General features: G+C 35.3%; 1 pseudogene; it reads left to right on the top strand.

Annotated features, from left to right (window-relative positions):
• Nucleotides 1-2,420: 2,420 nt before the first annotated feature.
• LOC141519272 (transcription initiation factor TFIID subunit 11 pseudogene) lies at nt 2,421-3,226 on the top strand (annotated as a pseudogene).
• The last annotated feature ends 2,880 nt before the right edge of the window (nt 3,227-6,106 follow it).

Below are 6,106 nucleotides of genomic sequence, written 5' to 3'. Positions count from 1 at the left end.
ATAAAAACTCTCTTTTTTGTTGTTGTTGTTTGTTTTGGTTCTTTTTTTAGATTTTTGCAAGGCAAATGGGGTTAAGTGGCTTGCCCAAGGCCACACAGCTAGGTAATTATTCTGAGACCAGATTTGAACCTCCAAGGCTGTGCTTTATCCACTGCACCACGTAGCCACCCCAAAAATTCTCTCTTTGTTAAAAAAAAACTGTTTGAAAAATTGGAAGTTTGTATGGCAGGAAGTTAGATTAGACCAACATCTCACACACTTTATGAAAATAAGATCAAAATGTATACAAGATTTACACTTAAAAAACAATATTATAAACAAGCAGGAGATCAAGGTTAAGTATATCTGTCAGATCTATTGAAAGGCAAGCAGATTATGACCAATAAAGGGAGAGAGAACATCATCAAAAAATAAACTAGATAATTTTGATTACAGACAAAACCACTGTAACCAAGATGAAAAAAAATGTAGTAAATTGGGAAACAATTGTTACAACTAGTATTTCTGACAAAGGACTCATTTCTAAAATACATTTGACAAATTTGTAAAAGTACAAGCTATTCCTCAATTGACAAATGGTCAAAGAATATGCAAAGGAAATTTATAGATGAGGAAATCAAAGCAATCCATTTTCATATGAAAAAATTGTTCTAAATCACTACTTTTTAGAGAATTGTAAATTAAAACATCTCTGAGGTATCACCTCACACTCCCCAAACTGACAATTATTACCAGAAAAGACAATGATCAATGTTGGAAGGGATATGGCAAATCTGGGACACTCATACTTTGTTGGTGTAGCTGTGAACTCATCCAACGTTTCTGGAGAGCAATTTGGAAATACGCCTAAAATAAAACAAAAATGTGCATACCCTTTGATCCTGCAATATCACTACTGGGTCTATACCCTGAAGAGATTATGAAAAATGTTAAAAAGAACAGCATTTGTACAAAAATATTCATAACAGCCCTGTTTGTAGTGACAAAGAATTGGAAATTAAGTGAATGGCTTTAAATTGGGGAATGGCTTAACAAACTGTGGTATATGTATGAGATGGAACACTATTCTATTAGAAACCAAGAGGAATGAGAATTCAGTGAGGCCTGGAAGGATTTTTTCTTACTTCACCTAGTTGCTTACTTTCCAGTGAAACCCATAGGCCCTCTGAATTCTCTGTTTGTATTGTATTTATATGATCACTCTGGCTTATCTCATTTTTGCAATATGTCATATGTATCCATGGACAAGTGTTTTTCCATCTCTGGATCTCCAGTAAAACAGCAGTAAAATACCAACAGTAATAACAATTTCCCTTTATCCTTCATGCTTTAAGATTTTAAAACCTTCTACATATTTTTCACTTTTCAAATTTGGAAAACCTTTAACATATATTTTTCTTGTCTGATTTTCATAATTCTGTCAAAGTATTATTATTTTTCCCATTATAAGAGGAATCACCAAACATTATATAGAAGGAATAAAAGACCTTAAGAATCTACCATCATATAATTAGTAAATAAATGTCAGAGGCAGAATTTGAAATTAGGTTTTTCCTTACTCCAAACGTTCCTAACCATTACAAACCTATTCACCCTAGCTATAAGAACAGGGATGATATCAATTATCAATTCTAGTATCTCATATTCTATGATATCTAATTGGGCTACAACATTTTAGATTATCCTCCAATTTAAAGCCTATGATCAATATCATGAAAGAATTGAGAATTTCTCAACTAAATTTTATATAGGTTTTAGAATTTACAGAGATTTTAAGACACATTTTCTCAATTAAATTTTCACAGCAATCCTTTGAATTAAATATAATTTTATCCTCATTTTCCTAATGAATAAATTGAGTCAGAGAGAGGATAAGTTACTTGTCTATGATTATAGTTAATAGATATTGGAGACATGACTCAAATTGAGATTCTTATTCTAAATCTGATACACTATTCATTTCATCACCTAAGTAAAGGGAATAAAGTGCCGTTTTACTGAGGGAAGAAAAAAATACTTATTCTACAGAAGATAGATAATATCTTCACGTACTAAAAGATTTATGAGAGACAGAAATACTAAATTAGAACTATCTCATCTCAGAGTATAAACAAGGAAGAATAGCTTGAAGTTTCAGAGTTTGATTTGTTAAGGAAAACATAATGCGGAGGTTTCTGGCTACCTAAAGTTACCCAATGGTGGATTCGACGAGCTTTAGATATAATAGGTTTCTTCTAAGTACAGATATTTATTTGAAAATACATGACCACATATAAACCATGTTAAGAAAAAGGCTCCTGTTGAGGTATGGTTGAGACTGAGGTCCTTTTCAACTTTGATTTTATGCCCATTTTCTATATAAAGGTGCTAAGGGCCCAATAAGATCAAATGAGAATAAGTAGACGTTCCCTGGAGCTTCCATGGACGAACCCAGGGAGTCGTCCCTGGAGAAGGCCAGGGAGGGTTCTTCATCGTATGAGGCGCCTGTGTTGCTGCTGCCACCGCCACCACCCCCAAGCCGGACCCCGGAGCTCCCCAGCCGCTGGATGAGGAGAACCAGGACTCGAAAGAAGCGTCTGCCGAAGATGCCGAGCTCAAGGGCCGGGAGGCTTCGGATTTTGCTGGAATTGGAAGGGAGGACGGATATTACTCCCCACCGAAGCCAAGATGATGAAGATAGAAACTAAAGAGAGGAGGAAGAAAGAGCACAAAGTCAATGAAGATGAAACTCAGAAGATGCAAATACCGGTTTCCTCCTTTTCCGAAAAAGTTGAACCATTACGAAATGTACATTTGGTCAGCCTTCCCTAAGGCCGCCATCAAATGAATGATCCAGTGGATCACCAGCACCTCCGTGTCCCAGAATGTCGTCATTGCCATGTCGGGCATCTCCAAGGTTTTTGTCGGGGAGGTGGTAGAAGAAGCTTTAGACGTTTGTGAGAAATGGGGAGAGCTGCCACCCTTGCAACCCAAATCCATAGGGGAGGCTGTTCGAAGGCTCAAGTCCAGGAGGCAGATTCCCAACTCCAAGCACACACACACACACACACACACACACACACACACACACACACACACAAAATCATCTTTCATTAGGTCCTGCCGAAAACAGGGAAAACCCTTTATTTCCTCCCAATGACGCAGCTGCCCCAGACCTCGAAAGACCCGTGATCCAACTCCTGCCCTTAGAATTACCTGGCAGAGAAGCAGCAACTTGGCCTCCTGACGATGCAGGATATTGAGTGCAGGCTTTGATTGATGATAACTCTTGCTAGCTGACTGACAAGAGGATGTGTCCTTATTTACAGACTCCTTAACCAAATCATCAGACTACTGTTTACAAATTCTTCTAAGGAACAATCTTCTTGATTAATCTCCAGTTCTTTAATTTGCAGAGTCTAAAATTGGCTAAATTGTTATCATCATCTGAGACTCCTGTCTGGTGTTACAGAAATTTATAACTTGTTAAATTTGATAGTTTAGTTTACAATATTATCAAATGGTGGAATGATAGAATAGTTTTATTCACCCTGTAAAAACTAATATTGTCATGTGGTTTTTTTGTGTATGACCACTAAATTTTTTTAACATAAAAAAAAGAACAAATGAGAATAAAACTGAGCAGAAATATCTCTGCAGAAAATCGTCTACAGAAGATAGGGATATTTAAGTTAAAAAAAGAGTATTTATCCATATTGTTTCAACCATAGCATCCATTGTATCTTATGTGAAAATCACCATTTGTACAAATACTTTTGTTTTCTATATAGCTGTTATTTCTCAGATCACAGTCATCTCAGAATTTCCATTCAGTTCTGTGTTTTTGACCTTAATGTGTACATATTTCAAATTTCATATATCATATTTTCCCTCCAGTCTTCATGCATATGAACATAGAGGAGGAGAAGGAAGGTGCATGATGTAGTACTATTTAAGATGTAATCCTCTTTAAAAAGTTTGGTAAAGAATTCCTTTTCTGTTTTTTTTTCCTCCTCTGATTCAAGGACTGGGGTGCAGTTTATGTGTGGGCATTGCAGGGTTTAGAGGGTTGTGAATAAAATTCTTAGTGTTATCAGAGTGAACAGATGGTGCTAGCTCTTAAGCTCTTGCTTTTTTTTCCTATTGAAGCTCTTCTAACTCTTCTAAGAGTTTGCTTAGCAAAGCAGAAGCAGGGGTCAGGCCCACAGCAAAGCTCTCTTTGCTTTTCATCCTGCGAGGCTGAAGGTTGGCTCAGGTAACATTTTTTCAAGACTTCACCAGCTACAGAAATGTCTTATTAATTTCTCTCACCTAAATTTGACTTCCAAAAGCATTAAATTAATTTTCTTTAAATGGAAAATTTCAGCATGATGGGGTGAGATAGAAATTATTACTACATTTCCACAAATGTCTCAAAAGAATACACACACACACACACACACACACACACACACACACACACACACGATATAGAGTGGCAAAAGCGGAATGTGCAAAGTAAAAGGATACAAATATTTCAAATAGTATAATTTTAATGAAATAACATGGTATTCACTGAAATATAACTGACCCTCAGCATCTCCATCTTCAAACCTTGCTACACATTAGACAGAGATCACATCACCAACCCCTCACTGTCTCCAAACTTAATGACATAGTTGTGAAATTCTGCCCACTCACAGAGTGTCCAATACTTTTGGAGGGGTAAAAAATGAAGCAAGACAGTTCCAGATGGAAAAGAAGGAAATTGTAGTAATGGGAAGGAGAGGAAAGGGAAGATCATTTTGGGATTTCTCACTGTTCATTTGCAGTTTGGCAAAGTCCCAAGGCAGGGTCCATTATCATCCACCTCAAGGAGGATGAGGATGCTAACCTTGAGATTCTGTAAAATATGAGGGAAAGGGGCTCAAAGAAAAAGGAGGTATAACAGAAAATAATTACTGGGAATATAAAGGAAAGAACAAAAAACTGATATAGAAAAAGTCTGACTATAGGCTTTGTTCAAAAAAAGATAAATAACCAGAGATTCATAAAAATATAAAGGAAGGTAAGGCAAAGTTCGGAGACTTCAGAATATTTGAATACTTTTAAGGTATTAACTTTGAAATTAAGGTGCCTAAGATTGCTAAAATCATGGGATGGCAGTAGTGACAAAAGTTAATGATGTTATTTTTAGTATTTCCCCATTTTAATTTCCCTTTTTAATTTTCTCAAAGAATTGCTTGGAACAAATTTATTGTTTATAGTTTTCTGGCTTTTGATAAAAGCTTGTAGTATATTGTCTGGTGTTGAAAAAATTGTACCCTATCTCACATCTCTGCAGTCTTCAGAGGAAGAAGACAGAATGAAAGAAACAAGGAAGAAAGGAAGAAATGAAAGAAAGGAGAAGGAAGAAAGAGGGAAAGAAAAAGAAAAGGAGAAAGAGAAGGAAGAAGAAAAAGTAGTAGTAGTATTACTATACTGTAATAGTATCAGAAGAAGAAGTAGAAGAAGAAGAGAAAGAAAAAGAAGAAGAAGAGAATCAAGATTTAATTCTCATCTTGCTTGATGGGGTTTATAAAGAAACAGATCTAAGTCTTGATATTATGTTAGTTTTCTTTGTAATATACTGAGAATAATGCAAGTTAGAAAGATTATATTTGATAATAGACTAAAAGTTAGAATGCAAGTTCCTCTTCTGTAGGTTCTCTAAATGCATTTACATTAAAATTTAATTAGCTGGCAGAATAATCCATCTGAAAATACTTGGTAAAGATCTAGTATATGAATACAGTGAATGCATGCATTTTATCCTATTTTGATTTGACTGATTTCTGCCAGGTTTCTGTGCTTTTGAGATTTTTATTTCTCCATTTAGCTTTTTTACCTATGAAAATGTGATATGGTAACCTTAATTAAAAAATTTTTTATTAAGATTTAAAGAAGCAACATTATTATTTCCCAATCATGGGGACAAAATTTCAGTCTGAGATAATTTTCTGATTCCAATATAAAATAGACTGAGGTCTCCAGATATTTTGATATATTTGTAACATTGGGACTTGTCAGCTCTTACTCGCCAGAAATTTGTGAGTTTGTTAAGCATAATTTTAGCAAATAGGTAGTCTTGTTGGGTATTAATAAGTGC

The sequence above is a fragment of the Macrotis lagotis genome, chromosome 3 (assembly GCF_037893015.1).
Source record: "Macrotis lagotis isolate mMagLag1 chromosome 3, bilby.v1.9.chrom.fasta, whole genome shotgun sequence".
NCBI classification, from domain to species: Eukaryota; Metazoa; Chordata; class Mammalia; order Peramelemorphia; family Peramelidae; genus Macrotis; species Macrotis lagotis.
The sequence above is the reverse complement of the archived record's forward strand: the minus strand, read 5'-3'. Positions and strand labels throughout refer to the sequence as shown.